Source organism: Notechis scutatus, chromosome 13 (assembly GCF_049901735.1).
Source record: "Notechis scutatus isolate UNSWTSFEM ecotype Mainland chromosome 13, rNotScu1.2, whole genome shotgun sequence".
Taxonomy (NCBI): domain Eukaryota; kingdom Metazoa; phylum Chordata; class Lepidosauria; order Squamata; family Elapidae; genus Notechis; species Notechis scutatus.
In genome coordinates, this window is record NC_142021.1 from 5,892,330 (window position 1) to 5,906,500 (window position 14,171).

A 14,171-nucleotide genomic window follows, 5' to 3' on the forward strand; every position below is an offset into this window, starting at 1 on the left:
GTTATTTAAGAACAGTTTGCTTTATGGTTCTTCATCTATAGACAGGATCTTGCCGGACTAAAGTAGATTTGCGTAACTACAGATATATTCTGGGAATTGCTAGCGAGGAGTGTTTTGATCTCCTTCCTGCCTACCAGCCATTCTAAGCTTTGGCGTCTCTTTGCCCTCCAGAGTGTAAACCCACCCTCTTGGGAATCCAGACTACATTCCACCACATCCTCTGAGTGAAGTTACAGGTATAGAAAATGGACAGCTTGTTGACTCTAATGTTCTCATTCTAAAAACAAATAAACCACACACACACACACAAAATACTCTCAAGTTCTTTTTAGATGTTCTTCAAAGATAAGGCTGAATGAAGGCCAACAAGGTGCATCTGCTCCTTTGCCCTCTCATGCAAAATGTAGGTCCTGTTGAGGAGGCATGGATGGATGTCAGCTTTGATCTCCCAAGTTCTTTCTCCCCCCCCCCCCCACAGTTTGGTTTTGTCTTTAAGGATTTGGTACTCTGTCATTTAAGGTGACACCTGCAAAATCTGGTCTGAAGCGTTGCTCAAAAGGCAAATTGAACAAGCCTCTCGGTGGCCTCTACTGATTAAATTGGAAAGGAAGAGAGTTCTTCCAAGCATGGAAAGGTCTATTTGTAAAGACAAGGAAGGAACCTGTTGAGGAACAGCAGGTGTCAACCCTAATTCAGGAAGAGAAATTTGGGGAGCTGAAGACTCGGGTTTTTTGTTTTTTTTAATAACTCGGCACTCAACGTCTTCTCCCAAGAGGGGATGAGTGTGCTTTCTCATGCACCTGACATTTCATCTCTCTTTTTTCTCCTGTCCTCTTGGCAAAGAATACTGGCATTGTCTTAGATGTTGATTTTTGTGGCTGTGCGCAAGGAACCAAGCGGCCCTCCCCCACCTTCTATATTACTATGCCATCTCTGGGGTGGTGTTATGGCCTTTGAAAAGCAAAAGTTTACATAGAAAAGCCACCATATACATAGATTAGATCTTCGGCCAATGCGGATGGAAATAGCAATAGCATTTAGGCTTTATCCAAAGAAGAGAATATATTTAATTTTGTCTCTATTTTGAAATTGCTTCTGGTTTTTGTGCTTACAAAGAGGGTGGGAGTGGGGAATGAAACTGTCATTCTGTTTTTGTCAACCAGACAGGCTTATTGTTATAGAAATGTCTTGTACATACTGTTGTGTAAAAGCAAAAAGTTGTGGTTGTAATGTTGATACCTTCTACTGTGCTAAAAGTTTTCTTTTCTTTTTCTCTCCCGTTCTTCTCCCCCTCCCCGCTTCTTACTTTTTCATGCTTTTTTTCTTTGTATTTTATATTTTGATAAACTAATAAAAAAAGCTAAATGTAAAAAAAGAGCAATAGCATTTAGGCTTATATACAACCCCATGGTGATTTACAGCACTCTCTGGGTGGTTTACAATGTAGAGAATTATTTGCATCTTGCAAATCCCAATAATCTGGGTCCTCATTTTACTGACCTTGGAAGGATGGAAGGTCGATTCAACCTTGAGCCGGTCAGGGTCGAACTCCAGGCTGTAGGCAAAGGTTGCCTGCAATCGTACTTTATTGTGGCACTTTAACCACTGTGCCCCCAGATGTTCTCCAGAAGGCACCTTCTCAAGGGTCTAGGGCAGGGGTCTTCAAACTTGACAGCTTTAAGACTTGTGGACTTCCAGAATTCCTCCTCCAGTCATATTAGCTCAGGAATTCTGGGAGTTGAAGTCTACAAGTCTTAAAGCTGCCATGTTTGGTTGGCTGTTGTCAGAAGTCTAAAGCAGAGGTCTTCAAACTTGACAGCTTTAAGAGTTGTGGCCTTCAACTCCCAGAATTCCTCCTCCGGTCATGTCAGCTCAGGAATTCTGGGAGTTGAAGTCCACAAGTCTTCAACTTGCCAAGTTTGAAGAGCCTTGGTCTAGGGAGATTCTCAACCATCCAGGTTCAGTTATCCACTGGAACTGAAATTTATATTGCACTTGTCTGGTTGATAGGACTTTGAAGATCCATCATTAGCTCTCTGGGTAAGGGTGTCGGCACTGCCAAGAAGACTCCACATCCATTTGCACTCTGATTTGGGTGACCCTGAGGGCACAGATAAACCCCCCCAAGTGGCCTCAACGGCTCTCAGAGAGCTAACGGCAGACCTTCCAAGTGCTAACAGCCAGATGACTGCAAGGAATATAAACCCTTCCATTCCCCGCCATCCAGACAGAACTGAAGAGGCTTCTTGGATGAGAAGCGAAACATTGTCTGAAATGGTCTAGGGCAGGGGTCTCCAACCTTGGCCACTTTAAGCCTGGTGGACTTCAACTCCCAGAATTCCCCAGCCAGCAATTGCTGGCTGGGGAATTCTGGGAGTTGAAGTCCACCAGGCTTAAAGTGGCCAAGGTTGGAGACCCCTGGTCTAGGGTTTCCTGCTTGAGCAGGGGGTTGGACTAGAAGACCTCCTAGGTCCCTTTCAGCCAGTGGTGGTATTCCACCAGTTCTGCCCGGTTCTGGAGAACCAGTAGGAGCGATGAGCAGCGGAGACTGAACCGGTTCTCTCTGCCGCTCTGCTGTTGGGCTCACCCACCCGCCAAGGATCCCACACTCACCTTTATCCGCTGAATTTGAAGCGCAGCTGCTTTGTGCGGCACAGAATAGTGCCGCGTGGCAGCTGCTGAAGTGACCAGGAGATCGTGCAGGCTTGCAGGAGGTGAGTTAGAAGGCCTCTGCGCCTAGGCAAACACCTCTGTGCCTGCGCAAAGTGCGTGCTTAGAACGTGCAAAGCGCGCCTGCCAAGCCACGCCCACTGAACCGGGTATAGATTTCTTTTTCTGAAATCTATACATCTCCAAGAAGAGAAACACGGTGTGATGACCCAGAGCGTAACACAAGCATAACAAAATCCAAAACGTAAATAAATGTCCTTTAATGCCTCCAACTTAGCCCCGTTTTTCAATCATACTCAGTTGGAGATAAAAACGTACTCAAAAATAGTCTTCAAAAGAAAGCAATACAGTCCGAACTTAATGAGAAGATAGAGGTGAAATAAAAAAAACCCAAACAAACTACAATGATGAAATTTCCACAACGGAACAGAAGTATTTACCAAATTCAAGGAGATAACAAGGCAGAGTCTGTTGGAAGGACGCCAACCAAGATAACTTCAGACCAAAATAAAACACGCTTTGTTTCCAGCGTTTGCCAGTACGCAGGTCCAAACTCTTATGCAGTTGTCACAGCTGCAGCCCATGAAGAGGATCAAGGCCCTCTCATCCTGAGGAGACCACGTCTCTCCCTTATCCTCTCCTCCCTGTGTGCCCTAGGATGGATAAGGGAAGGGCCTGGGTCCTCCTCTGACTGCCCAGCCGGCCTCTGCCCTTCCCCAGCCTCCTCCACAACCTCCGGAGCCCCACTTCCACTCCCTGTCGGCTGTTCCTCCTCTCCCTCAGAGTCAGTCTCCACCAGGGGCAGGACACATGGAAAGTCCACTTGCCTTTTTAAAAAGCACCTTTTCAAGAGCTCAATTCTGGGGCAATGTGCTTTATTACTAAGCAAGAGTTGTGTCCCCAAGTAAGTTCGGTACTCATTCAATATAAAAGAGGGTAGTTTTTATGGGGGGGTGGGGGGCTGAAAAAAGTTTGTCCAAGAGAAAAAAAGAGAGATGCACAGATCTTTCTGAAGCATCGTTCCAAGAGGTCTCCATCAGTCAGACGAGGAAGAAAAGCAGGAGAGTAATTATGAGAGACGCAGAGACGTGAAGAAGAAGCGGGAGCCTTTTCATATGTAAGTACCTGAGATTTTGTGTGCCTGCTCCCTTGCAACACCTGGGCCTATTAAGCCACCACCTGCCTGATCTTTTCACGGTTTCTATTTGGTGGGTTGTTTTCATTTGATTTCCCTCAAGCTAGGCAGAGTTATCAAAGAAAATACCTCGATGAGTCAAGGAGCATAGTAATGGTTCTGCGCTCCCTTGCTGAAAATTGCTGGGTTTTTCTTTTATTTTCCCCCCTTTCCAAAGGTGCTATTGACCTGAAAACTCTTTCAACTGATGTGGTTAAGAGCTGTATTTTTGTGAGTGAAAGAAATGCAAATGCCTTTTGATATACACACCGTCCCGATTCCTTCTTGGAGGAGGAGGAGGAGGTGGTGGTGGTGGAGGAGGAGGCCCTTCAGAATCCAAACCATTGATCCAGGCACCTCTCTACCGCTCAGAAAACAAATTTGCAAATGTGAAGACAGAGAACCTGGCAACCCGACCAATTCTCCGTGTGAGTTGAGCACCCCAAACAAGGTCTCGGCACCATTAAATTGGCCAATTAAAGGAGCACCTGGCTTTGTAGAAAGGCTAATCCTTCCCATACGAGGGATGTTGAAAAGAAGTTCTGTTTTTTTTCCTTGCTTTGCCGGTCTCTGAAACACGGCGTGCCTAATTTGGTTTCCCCCCTTGGATTCACGCTAGATTCAAAGGCTAGAATACAAGATGTTTACTAACTAAAGACCGCTGTAAACAGCCAAGGTGATGATGGGAAATTCATGCCGGGGTAGCCTTTACAGATGCTCCTACAAAGGCAACTGATTCACACCACGTCAAATCTTGCCTAGGATTTGACTCCCTGTGGACCCTTGAAGGATAGTGGAAAATAAAATGTTGATTTACACCGATTTCCACAGTGTCAAACAACACAGTTACAGGTAGTCCGCAACTGTAATAAGACTGTAATTGAGCTTGGCAATTATGGTTGTTAAGTTATGACATTGTGTAACTGACCTGATTTTATGACCTTTTTTTTTTTTTTTTGCAAAAGCCATAAAGCAAATACGGTGTTGTTAAGCAAACGTTGCAATTATGAAGTGAACCCATTGCTCTCTATGGACTGTTTTTTTGCTGGAAACTGGAAGTAAAATTGACCATAGAATAATGCAGATGCTTTTGGGGGAGGAGCTATTGTAACTTTGAAGGAGTGCTAAGCAACTGGTCATAAATAGAGGGCTACCTGTATTTACAAGGAACGTGAAAGATGCTTATTCTGCGGTTCTACGCTAAGAATCTCCTACAGCAGTGGTCTCCAAACTTTACAACTTGAAGTCTTGTGGACTTCAACTCCCAGAATTCTGGGAGTTGAAGTCCACAAGTCTCCAAGTTGCCAAGTTTGGAGGATTTCTGGGACTTGAAGTCTACAAGTCTTAAAGTTGCCAAGTTTGGGGACTGGCTGAGGAATTCTGGGAATTGAAATCCACAAGTCTTAAAGTTTCCAAGTTTGGAGACTACTGCTGTGGGCAAGGTGGTCTTATCTGGACTTTCTTATGGAAAATCTGCCATCTTATCTTCAACGACTGGCTCATGGAAGAGGGAGAGGAAACTGGTTTAAATTTATGATCACCTGCCCTCTTTATTCTGACCATAAATTTAAACCTGTGTTTCTTCCCCATTATCCAACTCATGCAAAAGTATACCTGTGTAGGCACACCATGCATTCCAACACAGCCTTTGAAGCCGCAAAGCAATCCCCATTGCTTTTTAACAACCCTGACACTAGAAAAAGTAAGGAGTTCACTACTGTATCAACAGCCTTTTAATACACACAGAGGGGAGGGGAGGGGAGCAAGAGAGAACGGGGTTGTTTTGTAGAGTTGCTGTCCACTTGGCCGCCGTCGTTCCCAACCTCCCTACTTTCTTAAGGTAGCGCAATCCGTTTGAGGGATGTTCAGCCAAGCAAGCACAATCCCAAATTGCTTGTTTGGCTGGGGTCAGTGAGGGTGGGGAAGAATTATGCTGTCTATTTGCACAAGGGGGAGGCAGCGGGGAAAATGAATCAAGCTAACAAACCAGCGCAACTTTGTATGAGCCATACATAACAAAGAGAAAGAGTGAGAAATATAGCTTTTCCATATCTGATGTATTTTTGTTTACTTAGAAGTATCTGACTCTACTGTCAAGCGCCAGGGAAAGCAGGAGATTCAGGCAGTTTAAATAAAGATTTATGGTAAGCTTAAGCTCTCTAGAAGAATCTGAACTACTAACGGTCAATGCAATTTGGCAGTAGATAAGGAATTCATGGTGAGCTGGACTCAAATCTCTTGTGGCCATGAAGGGATTCATGACTAATGATGCATTTGACCTCTCCATCGAGCTCCACCTGGTCATCTTCTACATCTAACATTTCAGACCCCCCCCCAAAAAAATATCCATTCGAAATACCAGTAGTAAGATAGTACTTGGAACTGGCTCCTGCTGAAATACATCCCTTTGGTTAAGGGTGAGAACTAGCCAAAAATCCCAGGCCATTGGTTGATCTGTGGGAGGAAACCTTACGAGATGCGCCTTCCTATTTCAAGACTATTTCAGGTATTGGAAGTGAGATACAAATCAGAATTTGAGGAATTAGGTTCCCACTGAGGGGTAGACAGGGTGTATGACACGGAATACAAGTAGAAATTGTACCTATAGATCAATGAACCCTCATTTTAAAAGGATCTAAAGAAGTGTTTCTTTGCCTCAACCATTTTAAAATGTGTGAACTTCGGCTCCCAGAAATCCCCCAGTCAGCCCGTTTCATTGCCCTACAAGGTAATGTCATCAGTAGCAAACCCCATTCCCTACTACCACTAATGAAGTTGCCTAGTTTGGTAATGAAATGTCTGCAAGAGAACATCCAAGCTCAGAGAGTACCAAGAGGCCCACAATATGGACCGAATGTTATGATGGCAAGACATGAAAAAGAAAGGGTGCATCCCCCCCCCTAAAAAAAATCCTGAGGATTCGGTGTTTCAAGCTACACTGTTGTAGACTATGAGTAGTGTTCCAGCAATGAAATCTTCAAGTTCTCTTCACCTCTAGACTCCTGTTCCAAACAAAATCAAGGCAAAATCCTGTCGTCCAAGTTTCCCCAACACATAAACCCAAGCTACAACTTACGAATTATTGCTGCCTGGGAAATCTAAGTCTTGCAATGCCAACACATAAAGTGGTCAATAAGTCAGGGAAAACTGCCTCGACGTCTTAGTGTCATCGTGGCCTTAGGTAACACTGCATTACCACTTCCTTTGTTTCCAGACATGGGATATAGCACCAATTTCCTGAAAATGCTTAGATGTGCAAGGAACGAAATCTGGGAGGCCTATCTAGGATCATCACTTTCTTTTCCTCCTCTACCCTCTTCCCGCATTGCCTTGCCAGCTGTCAGAATAAGATGACACCTCTCCAGAGGTAGATACGGGCTCCCTTAATGGACGTGTTAATAAGTATATTGACTTTTTCCCCACTCCCTTGTCAGTCCCTATCAAGATTTATTCTCCTTTATGGGCTTCATATCGATTGAGGAAAGCAGTATCCCCACAGGTTGATCAATTGTGATTTGACCACAGAAGGAAGTCAATAGCTATTTATTATATGATCTATGGGCTTCATTACTTCCAACGCTATGAAAGGAAGAACGTGGGAGAATGTGTAAGAAAGAAATAGCCAAGTGGGAGATGGTCAGAGAAATGGAGACAACTCAGCCTAAAATTTCTGGATGGGGAAAAACATGGCAAAGCTTTCCACCACGGCCTCAGCAGAATCGGTAGACAAGGAATTGCAAAAAAAAAAAAAAAAAGGGGGGGAAGGTACAGTATTAGTATAGCTTCCGAGCAAAGCTAAGGATCACTTCGAAAGCCTTTTCTTTTCCAATGTCTGGTGACACTGAGAACAAAGAAGATAATAGGGCACGAATTCATTGCATAGCAGTGCGGAAAATTCTAATTTAACTAAATTGCTTCTTTTTGGTAAACCCTTTTAGAAAGAATATTGCTTTCATACGTTCCATTAGATCTCTAGAAGTGAAACAAAGCAGCCAGAGTAGGAAATTGAAATTTGCAGAATAAGCTGGTACTAATGTCCCAAAATACCCAGCCAAGGAAATTAAAGTCCAGTCAAGGTTAAGCGGTGACAAAAACCAAGACTAAGCAGTTAATATCGTGATAAGGTAATCAAAGCCAACTCAAAAAATGTCTAAATCAGAGAAGGTAGAAATAGCACCTTGGACAGCTCCTAATGAGCAGATCTTTTTCCTTGGATTTAGCTACAGTTGGTGAAATTGTTTCAACACAGAGTTTATACTAACTTAAGCCTTATGTAAGCTTCTGGGGCCTATAATATAGCTGAAAGAGTTGTCTCAATTAAAACTTTGCTAAATTTTAAAGTTTTACATCCTTTGACACAAACTTTAGAGTTTGCATCCTTGTGACAAATGTTTCTTTTTGTATTTTTTTCAAAAAAGAAAACAAACTTGCGCTATAGGGACATTGGTGTCAAGCCATTCTCATTATACCAGAATGTGCAATGGCCAGTTCTCAGTTGGTTTCTATCCCAACATCCATGTCAGGAACTTTCCACTACATATTTTCACAAAAGGACTCAGGACTTTCCCCTGATCCGCTGCCACCAAAGTTGTCCTCTCTGTGCAAAGCGAATACGTGGCATCAAATAAAAAGACATTTCCGTATCATTAAAACATGTTTTCTTGTGCATGAAGGAGAATCTTTTTTTTTAAATGTAGAAAGCACACAGAAGAGAACTCTTTCATTTCCAGTGATTTTTCTTTAAAGCTTTCCTAGACGAAACAGGTTTTTTGCTCTCGGTATTTCTTTGGCACAGTCATAATTAAGTGTGAGTTAGTAAAGATGTGTAGGAATAACAACTCCTTAATGAAGCCCCTATTTCTGGGACCAGCTGCTGGAGCCTAATAATTTTTCTCTCCAAAGCAAAGTCTCATTAATGACATGAATCCAACGAAAAGCTTGAAAAACAGGATGTAAAGCCATTCCCACCACTGCCAGAGGGCCAGTTTAGCAAATGATCATGTTTGATCATGTTTCATCAAGAAGCTCCACATTGAAACATGTTTCCTTTTATGATTGTTTAATTAGCGCGACTTACCAAGATGGGGAAGGTTGTTTACATATTTGGGGTTCAAAGCTTGCAAGGGTTTGAAAGTACAGAGGGGGTCCCTTTTAACAGAATAACAAGAGTTGGAAGGGACTTCGGAGGTCTCCTAGCCCAGTGGTCTCCAACCGGTGGGCCTGGGACCACTGGTGGTCCGTGAGAAAATTTTGGTGGTCCTCAGAGAAATGTCGCCCCCAAAGCAATTAATCAAGGCTGTGCAGGAACACAAGGCTGCTCCGCCCACATGGCCTGTGGGAACACAAGGCTTGTGTTGCTTGCATTGCGAACAACACGAGGTAGTGAGAGGAGGGGGGAAAGGGCAAAGGGGGGGGGACTTGCCCCACTCGCCCCACACATCTGGCCTGGCCACCAGGCTGCTTCTTTCCACTTTTTTCTTCTTCTGCTTTTGGCTGCATGCGAGGAAAGCAGCAAAAGTCTTTCTTTCTCTCCCCCAAACTCTGCCAGAAACTAGACTTTGAGACCCTGCAAGGCGTCCTGCTCCAGGAGGCTGTCCTGCTCCAGGTGTTTGCTGTCAGAAATTTGTCTTTTCCTACAAAGTTATGAGTTCAACAACATTTCTGGCTGGCTGGGGAATTCTGGGAGTTGAAGTCCACGGTTCTTAAAGTGGCCAAACTTATTAAACGCTGACAGAAGAAAACATTTGTAGCTCGGGGTTAAACTTAGGGTCCTTGGTGCTCTCTGAGCTTGGTGGCTTTCTTGCAGACGTTTCATTACCCAACTAGGTAACACTGATGATGTTACTTAGTTGGGTAATGAAACGTCTATAAGAAAACAGCCAAGCCCAGAGGGCACCAAGGACCCCAATTTTGATACGTGACTGTAATAAAAATTGATCAATTTATTGATTGACCAAGGACTCCAGAATCGTTGTGTCCCCCTCCTCTTCCTGCTTCAATTCCACTCCCTTATAGCACTGACGATGTTACCTAGTTGGGTAATGAAATGTCTGCAAGAAAACAACCAAGCTCAGAGAGGACCCCACAGTTCTCCTCCTCTTCCTCCTCCAATTCCACTCCCTTGTAACACTGATGATATTACCTAGTTGGCTAATGAAACATCTGCAAGAAAAGCCACCAAGCTCAGACAGCATCAAGGACCCCACAGTCAGGAAACACTTGCCTTAGCTAATCTATGTCCTATGCCTTTTGCCCACTTCCTTCTTCTTGTTCTCCATCTTTCCTTCAGCTTTCCAACAATGCTGAGTTCCAGCACCACCTGAAGTCAAAGCAAAAAGGGGTGCAGATCGTCTGCTGACGTGCCCCCCCACCCCACAAAAAAAAATCACCATGTGAAAGAGGTGCCACGGAGAGGAGCAGGATGAGAGGCAGGGTCAGAATTGCTGGCGGTTTCCTGCAAAAATGTTCTGTAGCCTTCGGAGTGCTGAACCAGATTTGGGATCGCATCTGTCTTGGCAGAAAACTAATTAAGAGGAATGTTGCGCATCCATGCTCTGAATCCCTGGAGGTCGAAGCCTGGAAAGCCATTCTGCTGAATTCCACCCCCCAACCCCCAACCCCAGAGTTCCCAACCATATCATCTTGGGAAAAGCGTTGCCTCAAGACGAGCGGTGTTTACAGCGCCTGTGAAACAGGAAGCGGCCTTGTTTTCCCGTCTAAAAATCATTTCCATGCGAAGGACATTAGTCAAGCAAAGATCAAGAGGGAACCATTTTGCCAAAGACTTTTATGACTGGTGTTTATGTATTTGCCACAGCCTGAAAATCCCACTTAAAAAAAAAAAAAGGGTGATGTGATTCGGCTAATGCCAGAGCCTTTAAAAAACAAAAATTCAGCGCACGTGTCTGAAAATCCCGTCTGTTTAAAAAAAAAAAAAATGTGATTCTGCGAAGCCTTCAAAAAAACAAAAATTCAGCCCACATGACTTGCTGTGGATCTATACATCCTGCCTCCCTACTCCAGTGCAGGGGTTGCCAACCTTTTGGACCTCAGGGACCACCAAACTCATCATTTAAAATCCCGTGGACCAGAGACCCTGGAAATATCCCCCCAAAAAAGTCTGCAGGAAAATTCCCCACCCCATTTTCCTACCAATCAATCATTCTTTATTTGGGATCGCAGGATACCGTCTCCAGCTCCGTTCTCAGGGGGAGAGAGAGAGGGAGAGACTTTTGGCTCCATGCAAGGAAAGCAGCAGAAGCCGCAGAAGTCTTTCTTTCTCTCCCCCAAACTCTGCCAGAAATGAGCCTTTGCCGGTGCAGCCTCTTGGATCAGGAGGCCTTGCAGGGGCCCAAAGACTCATTTCTGGCGGAGTTTGGGGGAGAGAAAGAAAGACTTTTGCTGCTTTCCTTGCATGCAGCTAAAAGCAGAAGCAGGAAGAAGCAGGAAGAAGCAGCTCGGTGGCCAGGCCACGTGCGTGGGGCGAGTGGGGCAAGTTCCCCCCCTTTGCCCTTTCCCCCCTCCTCTCACTACCTCGTGTTGTTTGCAATGCAAGTGACTCAAGCCTTGTGTTCCCGCGGGCTATGTGGGCAGTGCAGCCTTGTGTTCCTGCGCAGCCTGGATTAATTGCTTTGGGGGTGACATTTCTCTGCAGACCACCAACATTTTCTCGCAGACCACCAGTGGTCCCCGGCCCACTGGTTGGTGACCACTGCTCCAGTGCATGGTGGCTATTGTGATTTTTTTCCCTCTCATCTGGGGACTGTTTGACACAATGACACTGAAAAAAAGTTGGCTGTTTTTCACATGATCATTGCACCATCCCCATGGTCACACGATCCAATTTCTGACGCTTGGCAACTGGCATTGTATTTCTGATGGTTCCTGCAATCTTGTTGTCTTCTGACAAGCAGAAGTCAGATTTACTTTACAGCTGTGTTGCCAACTTAAGAACGGCAGCAATCCACTTAACCACTGTGGCAAGAGAGGTCAGAAAATGGGGCAAAGCACCACGGTCTCACTTAGCAACAGGAATGTTGGGTTCAGTTGTGGTCTTATGAGGATTACCTGTAAGGAAGGTTTAAGATGTGAATTCTGTCTTAATTCCAGGGGGGTCAGCCTTGAATTATCAATGGAGACCAGAGGTCTCCAAACTTGGCAACTTTAAGACTTGTGGACTTCAACTTTCAGAATTTTGCTGAGGAATTCTGGGAGTTGAAGTCCACAAGTCTTAAAGTTGCCAAGTTTGGGGACCCCTGGAATAGACTGTGTTCTGTTAACCAATGATTTTTCTTTTTTTTAAAGGAAGACATCAAAACGGCATGTTTGTTGATAACCGTAGCGTTACTTAGATTAAAAGAGGACCTGACCTGGGGTGCTCACATTGCAGCCCTGGTCAAAAGGGCCCAGCAGAGATTAGACTACCTGAGGCTTCTCAGGAAACAACAACGGAATGAAAAACTGCTGTTGACCTTCTACCGCTGCATCATAGAGAGCATTTTAACATACTGCACCCCTGTATGGTTTGCCAATTGCACAGTGGCAGATAGGATGTCACTCCAGAGGGTGAATGTCATTGCCCAGGGGATCATGGGTTGCTCTCTCCCCTCTTTGGAAGAGCTTTATGGCTCCCGCTGCCCTAAGAAAGTTCGAAACATCTTCAAAGATCCATCTCATCCTGGGCACCCTTTTTTTGAACTATTACCATCTGGCGGACAGTACAGAATAATAATAAAAACAAGGACAAATAGGCTGAAAAACAGCTTCTATCCCAGGGCAGGAGCTCTTTTGAATTCTGCTGTATAGTGCAGTGTTGCTGTGGTGTTGGGCTTCCGGTTCAATGTGTGAAGGGTGAAAGATGTGTGTTTGTGCTTATTTTCATGGTCATGGTGTGCACTGAAGATGGTGTTTGATTTCATTGTATGAGGTGCAATGACAATAAAGTAAACTAAACTAATTAGAAGATCTGCTTCAATTTTGTCCCTGGAGAAAGACAGTGGCTGAATTGGTACTAACCCAAAAATGTACCAAAAATTAAAAGCCCCGTTTTCTTCCAGTTCTTTCTGTGGTCTTCCAGGAAAGTCAGAAAGCTGAACGGAGACCTTTAAACGCTCAGGTGATTTCCACTAACAGAGCATCTGAAATAAACATTCTTTGCACATCAGACCCCACACAGCCAACTGTTAGGCCCAATCGTGAAGGTGCTGCTTTGCATTTTAAACAAAGTGAATGCAAGTCAGCGCCGGGAAGCCCCAAAGCCGGTGATTGACTCCCGGCTGAAGACAAGAAAAGTCTCCATAATCAGATATCGGGTTTTTTTGGGCCCAGTTGGATAATGACTGGCATTGACCTTAGGAAGAAAAAAAGGCTAAGAATCAAAGGAGGTCAGAGCCAGGAACGCGGCCAACTCCTGTTTCAGGTGACAAATGCGAACACAGTGCCTGGCTTTGGAAGGAGAAGCATTTTGCACATCTGTGCAAAGAGGCCACTGAGCTAAAAAGCAGAATACACTGCCGGCACCCCCAGTGGATTCCTTTCAAATACTGTTTTGCCATTTTTCTTCTTTGACAGCTGGGCAGCAAGGGCAAGGCACGGTTGATAGAGAAGGGTTCTTCTCTGGGAAAGGACGGCAACGAAGGCTTATAGCATCCATAGGAACCGCCGGCTCCCTTCCTCCCCTGCCCCAATGCTGCTCACTGTGATCTAGGCTTAAAACCTGCCAGCAGTTCGGCAGTTTGATTCTCACTGGCTTGAGGTTGATTCAGCCTTCTCTCCTTCCGAGGTCAGTAAAACGAGGACCAAGATTGTTGGGAGGCAAAAGGCTGACTCTGTAAACCTCTTAGAGAGGGCTGTAAAGCACTGAAAAGCAGTATATAAGTCTAAGGGCTATTGCTATTTTCCTTCCTTCCTTCCTTCCTTCCTTCCTTCCTTCCTTCCTTCCTTCCTTCCTTCCTTCCTTCCTTCCTTCCTTCCTTCCTTCCTTCCTTTCTTTCCCAGTGGTTAGAATGCAGTATTGCAGGCTGATTCACTGCCCACTGCCAGCAGTTCGATCCTGACTGGCTCAAGGTTGACTCAGCCTTCCATCCTTCCAAGGTGGGTAAAATGAGGACCCAGATTGTTGAGGGTAATAGGCTGACTCTGTAAACTGCTTAGAGATGGCTGGAAAGCACTATGAAGCAATATATATAAGTGTTCTATTCTATTCTATTCTATTCTATTCTATTCTATTCTATTCTATTCTATTCTATTCTATTCTATTCTATTCTATTCTATTCTATTCTATTCTATTCTATTCTATTCCATTCCATTCCATTCCATTCCATTCCAT

At 44.6% G+C, this 14,171-nt stretch overlaps 2 protein-coding genes across 3 annotated transcripts in view; one reads left to right on the plus strand and one right to left on the minus strand.

Annotated features, from left to right (window-relative positions):
* Nucleotides 1-14,171, plus strand: part of RFC5 (replication factor C subunit 5) — a 352,752-nt gene that overhangs the window by 212,529 nt on the left and 126,052 nt on the right. The gene's annotated exons all lie outside the window — the stretch shown is intronic.
* Nucleotides 1-14,171, minus strand: part of KSR2 (kinase suppressor of ras 2) — a 150,237-nt gene that overhangs the window by 28,527 nt on the left and 107,539 nt on the right. The gene's annotated exons all lie outside the window — the stretch shown is intronic.